The sequence below is a fragment of the Acromyrmex echinatior genome, chromosome 8 (genome assembly GCF_024713525.1).
Source record: "Acromyrmex echinatior isolate Ae372 chromosome 8, ASM2471352v2, whole genome shotgun sequence".
In the NCBI taxonomy this organism is placed as follows: domain Eukaryota; kingdom Metazoa; phylum Arthropoda; class Insecta; order Hymenoptera; family Formicidae; genus Acromyrmex; species Acromyrmex echinatior.
In genome coordinates, this window is record NC_141859.1 from 11,939,182 (window position 1) to 11,955,937 (window position 16,756).

At 32.5% G+C, this 16,756-nt stretch overlaps 1 long non-coding RNA gene across 1 annotated transcript in view; it reads right to left on the reverse strand.

Moving 5' to 3' along the window:
* Window positions 1-7,168: 7,168 nt before the first annotated feature.
* Window positions 7,169-16,756, reverse strand: part of LOC147908771 (uncharacterized) — a 98,519-nt gene continuing 88,931 nt past the window's right edge. Inside the window, exon 3 of the long non-coding RNA XR_015546037.1 lies at window positions 7,169-7,366. This is a non-coding gene — a long non-coding RNA (uncharacterized LOC147908771). The remainder of the gene's footprint in view (window positions 7,367-16,756) is intronic.

A 16,756-nucleotide genomic window follows, 5' to 3' on the forward strand; every position in this document is an offset into this window, starting at 1 on the left:
AATTGGAATGCATCCCGGGTTTTTTCGTCTGCAGTTACTGGTAGTAATAATTTTGTTAATGAGTCAATGACAATTGCTATACATTTTAAAGTCACTTTGCAAAATTAATTCAGAGATATATTTTAGCATACAATTTTCGCTTTCTTTGTTTTATTAAATGTTCTCCTACTAGTAATAATAATAATAATAATAATAATAATAATAATAATAATAATGTTAGTAATAGTACTGTCTTAATAACAATAAGAATTTAGTATTATATGATCGATATGGATATACAATTATAATTTGTTTAAATTCTAATTCTAATTAAGTGAACAAATTTAAATTTTATACAAATAATTTTTCGATGATTGGTCTAACAAAAATATGGTTACGAATGTGTATATTCAATTTTCTAACTGATATTTTAAAATCATTTTTAGATTATTGGACATCCCGCCATTGCAGAATATTTTTAATTATTAATATTTTTAGATTTTTTTATAATTTTATTGTTATTATTTATATGTGTACGTATAACACTTTCCTGATGATAAAATACATGCAGATTTTATGAGATTATATTTAACGGATATTGATTTTTGTCGATTTACATAATTTTCTTCAAAATTTTTTATAATCTTTTAACAATGTTATCATGATTATATGAGTTGAATTAAAAATGTGTGGGTACAAAAAATTCAAGATAAGTGGAATAGGTACTACTCTCGTATTAGCGGGATATTAATAATTGTAATTTTTGAAAAATAAAGAATTGTTAAATTTTATATAATAAATTTTTCAGTATAAATGTTCTTTAATCTCGTTATTACCGGGTTCCGCTCATCTCGTACAGTTGGTACCCAACTTTTGTACCCGTACATATAAAAAATTATAATAACGCGTGTATTTTATTATTGTTAAATATACTCCTTCGTAACTATTATTTCGTAAGAAAATTATTCTATTCTATTCACTTTTAATAAGTGAATTTTTTCGATGATTTTTAGCGATGGGTGATTGAATATATTTTCTCAAGAATTTTAATATTATATTAAAGAAGTGATAAAAATGGTAATTGCAATTGACATGCTACCAAAATTACTATTTCATTACTATCGTAAGTGGTCTGAAAGATTTGGGATTTACAACTTTCTTTAACGAGACCGCTGGTGTTTGACGGAATGCTTAATTTTTTCTTTACGAATGGATATTGTAAATTTGACGTAGGAAGTTCGTTCTCCACTGTGAAAATTGCTCTTCTTTATATCGGATTCTAACTATAGCGTATCACAAGGCGGAGGGACTTGATTCGTTTACATTATTAGGATAAGCTATCTTGAAACGCGATAAAAGTGCCATCATAAATATATTAATGACTGTGAAATGCCGTCATAAATATATTATGAATAATTTATCTTAAATTTAAATCTTTAATTAAAATAAAAGGAGAGTCACATCAGTTAAAATTTTTAGATAAAATAATTATACATATTCTCTAAAAAAATAATTATATATATTCTAAAACAAAAATAAGAAAGAACATATAGCCACATACGCAAGTTATTATTCGCACAAATCATATATTTAAAAAAGATCTTAGCAAAAATAAATTTGTATAATATTTTAAAATATTATTTAAATTACTTCAAAATTTTATACAAATTCATTTTTGCTAAGATTTTTTTAGAGAATATATATAAATAAAATTTAAACAAAGTTATTAGAGGTGGCTCGGTAACATAAAACAAAAGTAAGAAAGCGCATACACATACGCAAGTTATTATTCGCACAAGTCATATATCTAAAATATAATTACATGTAAACGTTTCGGTCCGTTTCGGTTGTGACTATCAATTGTGATATCATCAGCACAATCAAGAGAATGCAAATGTTAAAAAATATAATTTAGCACGTTTTATTTATATATATATATATATATATATACACACACACACACCATGTATGTATATATATATATATATACACAAAGTGTTATGAATATACGGTCCCACTCGTCCCGAGCAGGTAGAATAGACTAAATTGAGTAGAAAAATCCTCTACCATTTTGTAATGCTCGCAATAATTAACGAGATATTAACGTTTAAAGATAGCCGAATACGCGCGTCCGCTCGACTTACTATTGTCAAAGGTACGGCCCACCGAGTGCACGGCGCGCGGGCTCGGTGGGCCGTATTTTCGACAATAATAAGTCGGGAGGACGTGCATATTCGGTTATTTTTAAATGTTAATATTTCGTTAATTATTGCGAGCATTACAAAATGATAGAAAACTTTTCTACTTAGTTTAGTTCACTCTACCTGCTTGGAACGAGTGAGGCCGTATATTCATGACACTCTGTATATCGATGACATAAATCGTATGTGTAAGTCCTATTAAATCGATAAAGCAGCGACTTCTATATGACAAAACTATTTTTTAAGATAAAATAATAAGATTAGTAAATGTTTATATTACTGACGAAATCACATATCGATTTCAATGAAGTATATTAAAGGAAGAAGGATTCACATGAGTTTCCAAGTTTCTACGTGAAGCGAAGTCTACCTCACACCGCCTCCTTGCTTACAACGCGAAATGAGAATAGTTTACACAGTTTCACATCTCTTACATTCGAATAGAGAATTCTATAATCTGTTCCCCTTAATATATACTTCAAAATCATTAAAATCGGAAATTGCCATTAATGTAAATATTTACCATATTTTTTATATTATTTAAAATGGCTTTGTCATAGAAATCACCAAAATCCTTTTAAAGACTTTTATTTTAATCCGAAATAAAGCTTTTGATGAACAAAGTTTCATCAAAATCAAAGGTTTTCGGAACTTTATCTCATTTATTTTTTACAATCAAAGCAAAAAATTTATTCATTAAATAGATTAAATTAAATAGATTAAAACGTTAGATTTAATATTGTCAATATGTCTCTCTCGTTAGTATGTCCACAATAAAAAGTACGTACTGTACTATTTCAATAAACAACATATATAATATAAGGAAATGATTGTCCAACATCATTATTTAGAATGTAAAAAATTGTAAAAGAGAATAATATTCCGTTATCTTTCTTAATTATACTTGGAAAATTTTATATTTTTAAACATTAGATTTCAAATCCGGTCTTTTTATTGGTGAGAAATCGTTTTACTTCCGAGCTGAATATTTAAACTATTAAAATTGTTTAAGCACAATTTCTTTTTCAATTATTTTTTACGTTTTTACTTTACACAATTTTTCCAACATTTAATTTTATTGAGATTATATGAGATTTATAAACTATTGATACAATGTATACATAATCCTCTCTTAATTAATATTGAATCGCGAGAAGCAAAGCAGGGCTGTGTTTCAAAATAAAACTTGAAGTTTCTTAGTTAAATTGTGATTAAAAATATCACTTTGACTCTTGAGATCCATTTATCAAACTATAACTCGTATCCAGACAGGTTTTAGCCGAGTTCTTCAGCAGAAACGAAACTATAAATACAGGTCATAAAGACGTCAGAAGTCTCGTCAATCTTTGAAAGTGCTGTTTATTATTATTTCGATTACTTTTTCACATATGCATATATTGAAGAGGTAAAGTGTTTCGGACTTTGATTTATCGCGGGAATTACTAATATAAATGCATGCAAGGTATGTATTATGGAATTTTTCGTCATGAAATTTTTCATCGGCGCTTTATACCTCGACTTACACATTTACGTTCGTACACTTGCGCATGCTCACCAACGTGGAGGATAAGCGGAAAAATGCCACAGCCAGGATCAAAGTCAATAAATTCGGGCAACAAACAGAATGCAATCTCCTAAAAGCTACGTTCACGTTCGTAGCGAAATAAATATCTCGCGCGTCGGCCCGCTTCGAGATTCGGCTGAGCCTCTGAGGTTCAAGCCGGCATTGCCTTTCGGATTTCCGGTGGACCGTATCCTTTGCATCTTCCGACGTCCATTTAAACTTCCACTTTGCTTGTCGTTATCGCGCCGCTAAACCTCTTCACGCGGTTCGACGCCTTTGCGCCCAACAAAGCGGGTGAAGAAAGAAGAAAAAAAAGATGAGAAAGAAAAGCCTGAGGAGAGGCAAAATACGAGGGAGGGAATAAGAACGTTCAAAACGCGCTATTTTATCGTAGCTTCACTGGCGGTTAAGCGTGCCCTGCGGGTTAAGGAGACTACCGTTAAGAAGACGAAAACGACAACGCTGGCGACTGCAACGGCGATGAAACGTGCCGTCGGCCTCCGTGTGCGCTCAAAGCTACATGAAAATCCCATAGTCGTATGCTCGCTGGAAATACTAGTGCAGGCGCGACAAAGATGGATAAAGGCGGAGTCGACGAAAGGACTCGAGAATTATTACAATGGCAAACGGAGGATAGGTCGTGTCGTCGCCGCAGTAATACGTGGCGACGCAATTTGCACTTGTTGCTGTCAACACAGTCTGTGCATTAAGCTTTATTAAACCAAGTGCGACGAATGTTTAATTTAAAATTACTTTCGGAGTCGACATGAAATCGAGGTGGCGCCGCGGCCATCATTCGCCGAGAGATATTCATCAAAATTGGATCACGTGCAGTCGAGAAATAAAATCAATCTCACACGCGTCAAGCAGGGACGAAACACGAGAGGATATCGATCATGGTTAAGATCACCGCTCGTAGCTAGCGGCTTGATTAATTGACAGAATCGATCCTGCGGTCCAGTGAGTTTATGCGGTGAACGTAAGCTGATTTCGGCCACATTGTTGCAGCCGTGACAGCTGGGTAGAAAGCATTAAACTGCTTAAAGCAACCAATCAGGGACGTGAATCAGATTTCTGCAGTTACAAAGAGGATGTAAGATGCATAGATCACGATATAGTGTGTGTGTGTGCGTATGTATGTGTGTGTAGGCGATGCAACGCGTTATATAATCAAACTAAACTGTTTCCACTGTATGAATAAATATTGTTAATTGAAAGCATCGAGAGACAGTGAAATATAGCCTGTTCGATGCCTTCTATATCGCCGTCAGTGACGTTACGGAACAGTAGAAAACATAGTCGACTTGACTGTAAAGCGAGTATGCTGCACGTACGGAGCATCAAGCCGGGAAAATGTTGTACTAGACACGTTCGAATGATATACGTGGTGTAGTATACAATAGGTGTAGTTGTGGTACGTGTTGAACTGTCAGTAACAAAGTAGACCGACTGAGAGTAAACAGGACTACAAAACTACGTACACCGTGAAATGTACCGTATTAGAAGAACGTTGATTTAAACACCGATTTCAGTGCTGCTTGAAATTTAGCTGTATGATTTTACAGATTTTACAGATCAACGTTGCCCTATAAGAATGATATTTTTAGAATGTTATTGAATATTAAAAACGATAAGTAAGATATGCTGAAAAAATATATTTAAAAAAGATAAGAAAATTTCTTTAATTTTAATAAATCATGTGTATATATACATACAACACACTGTGAACACATTTTTTAAAAATAAATAATAGATTAAATAATAGATTAAATAATAGATAAAAATAATTATATAGATTTATCAGAAGAATTACTCTCTTATAAAGAAAATTATTTATTAATTTTTTTTTTCAATCAACGACTATCGAAATTTAATTATTTTTTAATAAATAATTTTAATAAATAATTTTCCAATTATATTAATTCATTTCAAGCAAATTCTGTTTAAAAAAAATTATTCTTAACTTATAAAACTTAATATAACATAATTAACATTAAATTACAACTTCCTATCTAAGTACTAATTTTCAATACAAAAAGATAAAGTGTAAATTTTTGATTATTTTTACATTCTGTATTACAAGTTATACAGAATTAAACGAAATTGTATTGTCAACAAATATACTTTACTTATTTTCATTTTGAAGCTTTGACTTTAAAATTTATTAACAAGTCATTTTCTAATCTTAATACTTTCATTTACTATAATTGATAAAGTTTTATAGTTTGATTAATATTTACTCAAATTAAATAAATTAAATCTTATTTCTTTAATTTTAGTAAATATATTCACTAAAATAAAGGAATTTTTTTCTTAATGTATAACATTCTAGAAATATTATGTGCTTAGAAATGGTAACAAGATACAAGTGAATAATTGACAATCACTGAATAACTACCAAGAATAACAGTCTATTATTTCCACGTTCGATACGAATTGTGTCCACATTAATCACACGTCGCGTCACTAGGAACGCATTTGCATGAACGTCGTATCAATACTGCTTGACATAATATGAACAATACGTGTAACCGATTTTACGAATATCTCACTCGCTATCATTTTGGGAACTTTCCCGGCATCATGTAATATTAACTATTCATCGTATATATATATATATATATATATATATATATATATATATATAAGTTGTAGAGTAGCAAAGGAAGTTCATGATTTATGAACGACACCGATAGAGAAAAGAGAGAAGAGAAAGCGATAAAATCTGATCGCTACTGCCGAGGAAGCCAATATTCTACAACAAAATCGATACTCTAAATAAATATTGTTCGATAGATACTCGAATTGACGGCGTATCTCCCGTTTGTCGCCGAAAGCCAATATTTATTTACCGACCGGACCGAGAAACGAGAGAGCCCTGCGCTAGAGACGCGTATATTACATACCCTTGTAAAAAATTTGCTAAATAAATATGTAGCTATCGATATATCGACCCACGCAAGTATTGGATCACACAAAGATATTTTCGACAAAAGTACCTCTGGCGCACATCAAATAGTTCAATGTGAAAGCTCACAGCTTCCACAGCATAAGTTCATCAAAGTTAGCCTCTCTGTTAATACCTATACATATACAGGATGTAATTCGAAATGGATGGAAAGGATGTTGCGAATCAAAATATTACAGTAAAGAAGTTTTTAATAAATTAAGTAAAAAAGTTATTTGTAAATTTTTATTTTACGCAATAACGACAGTTTAAATATGACCAATTATGGATTACGATTAAATATGGACTACGTTTGAACGCTTAAGTGCGTGCTTAAATATAGTAGTGTATTACCATACATGCGATTCATGGCAGATGGCCATTTGAATGTAATCTGTAATTAGCTATATTTAAACTCTTTTATCTCAAAAACTATTGCTTGAAATAAAAAAATTTACACAAAACTTTTTCACTTATTTTTTAAAAATCTTTTTTTAATATTTTTTAGAATCGCGAATTTCGGGGCATTCTGTAGATGCGATTTTTTAAACTCATTACAAAACTGTAAAAAATGCAATTTTATATATAGTGTAATATATAATGTATATCTTACTTTCTGAATCCACTTGGAATTCGACAGAAAACTATCGGAAACTTCGCAGCTTGCAGCAATATCTGAAAAAAATAACTATTATGTAATTACATAAAAATATATATGCCTAATCATAAAGATAAACATACACACTCACACCCATACATCATATATGTTTATATGTATATATTGTTACAAATGCTTCCCTTTATATATAAATGAAGCTCGTTATTGTAAATAAAATTAAAAGTAATGAATAATTTAACAGAAAACTAAGTTATAGTAGTTACTTAAATGTAATAAATGTGTGCATTAAATTTTATAAAATTTTATGAAAAGTATTTACATTAAATTTTATAAAGTTTCATGAAAAATGCATTAAATTTCATGTACATGTACGCAAATATATTTTTCAATTATAAATAAATTTAATGTAACGCTATGAAATTAAATTCAAATTGTGTAACTTAAAAGTACAGTAAATTTCATGAAATTTTTAATAGTGTACGTATATATAAGTGGCTGCCAAAAGTTTTCAATTAATAAATAGTTTTATTGCTCAGGTAAACGATCGTATTATATCTTTACATAAGTATGTATATAAATATATGTATACATCTAACAAGAATTAAAATTACCAATTCAGGTAATTTCAATTTTTACTAAATTTATTCGTGTTACAAACTTATTATCACATACAAATGTATATTTTGTGTGTGTGTATGTGTGTGTGCGCGCGCGCGCACATGTACGGAATGTCTCACAACCGCATTTTCTCTTAAGAACGTATCCTTGAAGTAATTTTGAAACGAAAATTCTAATACGTACACTCTAAAAATGTCAAGGCTACAATAGTTTTTAAATTATAATTGGTTAAAGATAGTTTGTAATTCAAAATATCTCTATTATAACCTCGATATTTTCGTATAAGGATTTTCGTCTTAGAATGTTCAAAAGAATCCAGAAATAATAATAGAGATTATAAAAGTAAAATGGTTCTTTACTTATAAGCACTTAAAATTAGTTTATAATTGAAAAAAATTATTGTAGTCTCAACATTTTCATATAGGATTTTAAATCTCAAAATTACCTCAAGAATACATCCTTAAGAAGAAATGTGTTAATTGTGAGATACTCTGTATATAACATATAATTTATGTAATATATATAATATATATATATATGCACATTGATATTGATTTGCGCAACTGATAACACAGATGAGATATTCTTTACATGGATTAACGTACAGGATGCGTAGCATGTTCATTACAAGCGTATCTATGAACATTACCACCGCACTAGTAGCGCATTAATGGGAGATAATACTGATTTATGTGAGGCCTTACGGTCGAGTTTAGATCGAGTTTGTGTCACATGTACTTTCACACATATGAATTTCACTATCGATCAATCGCCGGATAATTAATTTTATATTATTCAATTAATTTATATCAAGTATTTTATTTAAATAAAATTAATGACAACCATTCTGATGCTAGGACAATATATATCTATTACAAGTTTTTATAAGTTTTTATCTCATAAGATGATTCTTTAAAACAAAATATTAAAAAGACGTAATCTATTTATTTGTCATTTTATTTTTATTCTCTTTTTTAAATTCACATACAATGTGAAATTTAAAAAAGATAGAGATAAATCTTTTTGTTATTATAATAATTGATATATTCCATATTAATGTTTAATCTTTTCGGAAAACTTTATGAATATTAATATTTTTAAATCATTTAAACTGTACAAGAATCTCGAAACGCGAAGCAATAAAGTTTGCTGTGTCCGTGACATATATTGCGATCGCAAGAATGGAAAATTGCTACGAAGGTTCGCAAGAAAGGAACACCGTGGCAACGGAGATTGGCAGTACGCCAAAGCGCAGCGACGTCACGAGGGAAAAGAGCCGTGCATCATTGATGATTCGGTTCTGATGCTCTCATGCGGCTCTCATTCTTCACAATGCAAGCTGCATCGTTGGCTGCAAGTCTCGCGAGTTAGCTTCGCGATGCATTGCAAAGCAAAAGGAAGGAAATCAGAATCGGTAATTCGATTACTGTACAAAATATGTCGCTCGGATCATACCGTACCGAAATGAATCGCGCAACGAATTCATAACAGGAATAAATTCAGCCATCTGACGGTCCGTATGTTATTGCCGTACTCGTGTCTGCACGAAATCGAGCGGACAGCGTTGCAATCCATTGACAATATTCGAAAAGCGCTCTTCATCCGTGCCAATTTTCATGTTCGTTAATCGCGAGTTACGTCCCTCATCCGATTATGATTCGATACTCGTTGCAATTCCAGCTACGCCGACTGTAACACCACGGACAGGTACCAAAAATTCTCTGTTACTTCATATCGTGAGATAAAAACAGCATCTCTACTTCCATTTTATTAAACTTCACGAGATATACTTCACCGGTCTGCGCGTAGATTTTCTCAAAAGAGAAGAAAGAGAAAGGAAATAAAGAAGGAAAAAGAGACAAGAGTATTTAGAAATGATTGAAAACGTGAAAGCAATCGGCCGGATAAGCATGCCGGATAATATGCATTTCGAGAGGAAAAAGAGCGAGAAATAATGCAAAGTGTGCAACTGGCAAACGAGAGATACGGCAGCGAACTGTCGGCGCAGCTGTGACTGTTTCTGCCGTCGAGTGAATCGGTTCTCTCGACTACTACAATAACAGAAGATGAAGGAACAGTGGAACAGGGTTGTGATGCGACGCTCTCGGAAATTAAATGTAACGATTCATGCAGTAAAAGCGCGCAAAAGCAATGGACTATTACATTATATTAAAGCAGAATTAATTTGAAAGATCAGTGCCTAATAGTAAGGGAAAATCAGAAAAGGGATTAAAAGTACAAATCACAGAGTGTAGCAGATTCTAATAATAGCTTATATCGATATAATTAAAATGTCGACTAATTTCAATTACTTTAAAATAAAATCGGTTTAAGAAATACAATATGTTTAATTGAATCCATCGCGTCGTTGGAAACAATGCCTTTTTAAATTAGAGTCATAAGTTGTTAACATTTAAAATTATTCATTTCCGTTTTCAATTATACGGAAGCAGTTTCCTTTGGTATATTTTTTTAAATTATAATGTAATATGAATGACATCTGATTTAAAATACAATTAAAAAATAATTATAAAAATTAATAAATATTAATAAAAGAAGATAAATCATACTATTTGAACTTTATATCGCGGTTGAAAAATACGGAAAATCAATTCGCAATTTTAATGAAGGTGCAGTGAATTAAATAGTGATAGGAGACAGACAGAGAGAGAGAGAGAGAGAGAGAGAGAGAGAGAGAGAGAGAAATAATTCATGATGTACTTTATGCGCTGCGATATTGAAAGTATTCTTGCTGCTGATCGTTGAGAAGATTTCGCCGGTCTGAGAATCGCGACAGAACGATTAAGAAAACTCGATATTCAAATCAATTGCTATCCCAATGCCCGTAAACCAGTCTCATAAATTTCGACAAAATGCAAACCACGTGGAAATCTTGGCGCATACTATTCATGTAACAAGTATTACGGCGGCGCGATATGCAAAATTTTCATCGCGAAGCATTCTTCTACGCGAACAAGTTTTCGCATTATCGTTAGAAAATGCGAGCGATCTACGGCGTCTGAAAAGTCACGTTTGCTCACATGCATTTATTCGAGAACTCATTGCCACGTGGTTACGTGGTCGGAAGCTGCAAAAAAGCACTTCGCTCTTCGTATATTCTTCGGTGAGAATTTAGTTTTGGCTTTTAACATTTTTATTTTAATAAGAAAGATATAAATGACAACTAACGAAGTGCGAACAACGGAAGTGTTCTACTTACGTGAATGTAATCAAGAAACTCCCCGTCATTTCAAAGCGTTTTCAATTCCGGAATGGAATCTTATTTTATCGCGTAGTAATTAGGACAGAGATTATTACAACTGCGGCGTACACAATAATGCGACGTCTCGACCCACCGACAGCAAATTACGAAACTCCGAACTCTGGAAGTAAACTCTGGTTGGTCCGATACGGGAAGATCCTGGCACCAGGACCGAGTTTACTTTGGCGCTCTAAAGTACCACAACTCTCGCAACCCGCCTACGAAATAGCATATTATAATAACTTATCGTTAATTTCGGCCTGCTTCACCGTGTAACTTTCGTAACGGAAAACCGTTCGTTGCGCCGAGGAAACATTAATTTAAGTAGGCAGATCGATATTCTGTATCGATAGAAAACAGACGTGTATATTAACTTGATACTAAGAAAATTAACACGTATATGTATAATCTCTTGTGCCGTTATGTGAATTGCATTATATGAATGTAGCATATTGCATTAATGTACCGTCTCTTCTTAATTTGTCCTCTAATCAACCGATGTCTTCATTCACAAGATAATCCTAGATATTGTCTTCATCCTAATCCTGCCGATGTTGCTTATGAGGTTAATTAACAAAATTACCAGACGCGCTCTCGGAGCACAAATTTATCATAACACGCGAGAGATGTAATCTCGATGTAATTTGATCATCGTGTGTCGCGATAACGAGTAACGAAACACGTACTTATCGCAAGTCGTATTATTTTAACGTTCCAAGATGAAACATCACGGATGAAGGAATAATCCGCGACCCCTCCTCCACAAATATGTACGTTCCATCGGAGACGCATTACTTACGCCACATTAATCCCGAGGAGTCGAAGAGAGAATCGCTTTTTGTGTCAGAGTTTTATGACGAGTAAATCACGGTACACCAGAAATTGCACCCACTCTCATCGCGTCTAAATGCAAACCGCGCTGTCGCGTTTTAACGGAACATATTGCTCGGTTCGATGGTCAATCGACAACTGTAACTTGCATGCAGCTGAATTACACGCGTCCCACGTTACACTGTCCGCAACACAGGTCATTGATGTTTACGATCCTGTAAACCAGCGTACACATACGTCTAGCATGCGATGTACTAATTGTACTTTTCACACTTTTTAAAGTGACGACGCGTGAAATTTGATAAAAATATGATTTTTTACAATTTACAATCATCATTAGACTGCTAAATGGTGTAAAATGATCTAAAACCGAATTGTCGAATTGTACACGGCGTTAAACAGATATGATAATGGATCAATACGAATTAAACAAGTTTTCACTGCAGTGAATGGCACTGAAATTCAATAACGTCGAATTTAGTAGTAATTGATAGTAATCGTATATTGGATTGCCAGTAAATTGGCAATCCTATACATGAATCTGGCGGCCAGATCTCGTGGAAATAAATGGTAAAATTAAAAAAAAACGAGAGAAAAAGCGCGATAAGCTACAAATTACAGAATCGAAGTGCGCAATATTCTACAAAAAAAAAGAGATCATCATTAATCACGTCAACGTTTTCAGAATTTTGGCCTAAGATTAAATCATTTTAGCTGAACAATTAAAAATTGACAAACAATATATTTTTATATAATAAAATAGAGTATTTGAAAAATTTCAATACAACAAAAATAGTTCACATTCCAAGAACGTGTAAAACATGTGCATGGAGTGAGAAAATTCTCCAGATTATTGCAGGATTCAAAGGATTCTGCTTACAAAGGGACAGAATGCGAGAGAGCGCGTATGTAATACTATCTGCGATATCAGATGCAACAACATATTTATCGTTCAATATACTTCATGCTGCTTTACATACTTGCTGCGTTATGACATACAAACGCGTATCTATCACGAAGCATTGGCAAGGTAGGAATTTCAGAGCTGTCCGTACGCAAATACCGAATTTCTGTCGCATGTAGTTCGGGAAGAGGATTGTGTCATCGAACAAATCGCGCCCTATTCCTGATGCGGAACTTCGCTTAATGATTCCATGCCATAGTCAGTTTCGTAACCGCACTGTCCAATCATCAAATAGCTTCGAATTTCATTGACCGATGCTAGGTAAGCAGAGATATGTAAATGTAGTACAAACCATTCGACGATTCGATATCTAAGTTTAAAAGCTGAAATTACATTCATACATAATTACGTGTGAATGTAATTTCAGCAAGTTTTAGATCACACGACTTTTAAATAACAATGCGTTAAATCAACGAATACAAAGGTAAAATTCAAGAATTTTTTTGAACTTTTGATAATTAAAAAAACACTATTTCAACATAAAAACATTATTTAAATTTATTAAACTTTATTCTATTTCAAAAATTCTTTTTTAAATCCCAGATTTCTTTTAGGGTTGTTATCTTCGCAGTTGATACACCGAGAGAAAATCTTAAAAGAGACGTTTTAAAACGACATTATTCTTAGAAAAGTCACATAAAGAGAAGGTAGCTTTGATATAGCGGGTCTGTAGAGATCGAATATGATTTCTTAAGAGAATCGGTTCGATTAAGAATGAATCCTGACAGGGTGGTTCGCTCTCCTTCGTCGTTCTCCTCCTCTCGCTCCATAAACATAGGATCGCTCGATTTTAAATGAAGCACTCAGCCGAGATTTCCCCGATCACGGTAATGGTTCTCCCACTTTACTCTTCTTCCACCGAATTTAACGCAAACCCCATTGTCCTTTTGGCCGCATCGTAAAATGCTAATTTGTGGCGTTTGAATAGATGGGATAGGCGGGGGGAACGAACAAGTGACAATCGTTAGATTCGCAATCGAGGAAATCCTCGAAAGGGCTATCGATTTTCATTCTCACGTCCAAGTATATGTGCACGCCCGCGCGTGTAAATGTTAGTATATGTGTAGAAATCACATGTCCATGCGAGCAATCGCGAAAGGTACTCTCGTGCGACCGCTACCATGGCGAACAAGGTTGGCTGGTCGGGACTGCACCATGTTCGAAACAACACTCAGGATTGACATTAGATATCAGTGAGGCCGGTCACGCACGGGCAACGTGCTTACTAACAGTGATGCCGAGCCCGCGACAAGTAAATTTTAATTGAGGCACGAATCTCTCTCATTTTGTCTCGTAGTTTGTTGCGTGCGCCCACGGGAGTCACCGAAATACGCTTATATTCGAAGAAACGACCAACTGTATCGCGATGAGTTGCTATCGCCGCTATCGGAACCTGATATAAATTCACATGGAAAAGAGAGTTTTGTTGAAATATCTAAAAATTTACGTAGTATATAAAATCACACAGAATTATACAAGCACTTAAGATCCAGCTTAGACCGTTAAATGCATCTATCTCTATTGATTATGTTTTCACATGTACGATCGAATGAAATTCAATAGTGTTGTCTAAAAATTTAACTATACGTAAACATAGATTTGAAAATAATTTTGTTCGAGCGTCAAAATTATATAATAGGACATTTAAATTATAATAGTTGTTACAGAATATCAAATCTTTTTATAAAATTGCTTCATCATGTAATGATTTTGATGATTCTACAAATTAATTTTCAGATCTATATCTAGATGAATTTTATATATTGTACTTTAACAATTGTTCTATCCATGTGCAAATATTCAGATAATGATTCTTGATATTCAAATAACTGAAATAAGTAAACTCACAACACCTAATATGACAAATGACAAAGTGATACGTCAATGTCTATTAAAGGGATCCTAAACTTATAGTTGAACTATCAAACATTCTAATCGAGATAACCAGAAATCAATTACGATAACCAGAATTCTAATTTATATGATCAGAATTTTATTTATACTTCTTATTGATACAGCTAAAATATTTTTCTCAGTGTACGATTTACAAACATTGACATGCAAACACACACACACACACACACACATCTTGTATATTACTACATTAAAATTGCACACACACACAAACGCACAGGTTATCATAACGCATTTTCGTACCAAATTATACACTGAAAAAAAATTTTAGTCATTTTTGATCCAATAAATGATCGTTAATGTCCGACTTAATATCCAATTTAATGTTAATTAATGTTCATTGATACCATAAATGGATTCATATCATTTATATAACATATATTCATTTTTGCAATGAATTCTAGTAATAGTTTTTCGTAATAATTTCTAATAATAGTAATTTTATAATCTAAATCATTATGAGAATTCATTTGATCAATTTTCATTAATTCAATGAATATTTTTTTCTATTTACGTACAGTTTTGGTTCAGTGTGGATGCCTAATAGCGAATTCGACACACTGATTCTGCTCTGGTGCGAGTGCAAAACTACTTTGGTGTTATATCAAACTGTCAGAAACGTCAGTGCAACATTTCTTGAACTCGTTCAGTTCATTCGATAGGTCCGAATATAAATTCAGCACTACACTGAGTCAATTTTTATTTGTCGAATATAACAATCTGAATGCACTGATACATACCGAAAGTATGGCACTGGAAACAGTTCGCATTCAGTGCACACTAGTGCAGTCTGCCGAATTCGCTAATAGCGCTTTCCATTAGCAAAACTGATGCGCACGTTAAAGCTATTATATATTACTCTAATCTGAATGTAAAAGAAGGATATTTCAATCGATAAAATGCCCAATATATGTTTTATCAAATAGCACGATAAAATGTATTGAGAATTTCGCAGTTTAACTCTTTTTAAATTTTTATTAAACATACATCTTTACATTAATTTGTGTACAACTGCTCTAAAGTCTCTGCGCTGAATGTGCACTAGTTCTGCCAATAAAAAACGTTATAAGTCTAATTTTAAGAACTCAACGTCGTTCTTATAAACTATTAATTGGTTCTTATAAATTACTAATCTGGAAATTACAATTTTGTAAATTCAGATTGCAAAGTTTTTATATCAAATGTTATCATGATTAAAGGAATTCATAGTCAATTTTTAAGACTGTCTTAAGTACAAAAAACGTCATGAACCATCAGAGAGCCACACATCAGCATTTTAAGACATTATTTAAAATGATCTTAAATAAAGAAATGGTAAAAAATATTTCAATTTAAACGATTTTCATTTTCAATATAAACTCTACGAACACGTATTAATACGTATATTTTAAATTTGAAGAAGAATTTTCAAACCTATAAAAGAAGTATAAATAAAAATATACGTTATAAAAATTATATTTCAGTAAAATAAACGACTTTGAGATCCTCTTAATTACATTAGATTGTTTGTCACGTTCAAAATTACTTTTTTATTGAAGTGAAATCCATTTTACTTTAACCAGAAGAAATGAGAGAAATTGAGAGAAAAAAAGCTTCAATGTCCTATTTTTTTATATGAAGCAAATACGTTAGAGCTTCTTATTGACAGAAATACAATATTGATGGAGCATCCTGTACACTCTACTAACTCTCCGCATGATACTGTAGTTAATTGTATTTGCACGATGCTAGTATCCAATATACTGACGTCTACTATCATTTTTATCTAATTATCAAGTTATTAACTTACCACCCGCTCTTCGAGGAAACTCTCAGAAGCAGGAGAGGAACGCAACGCGATCTGTACGATACTACAGA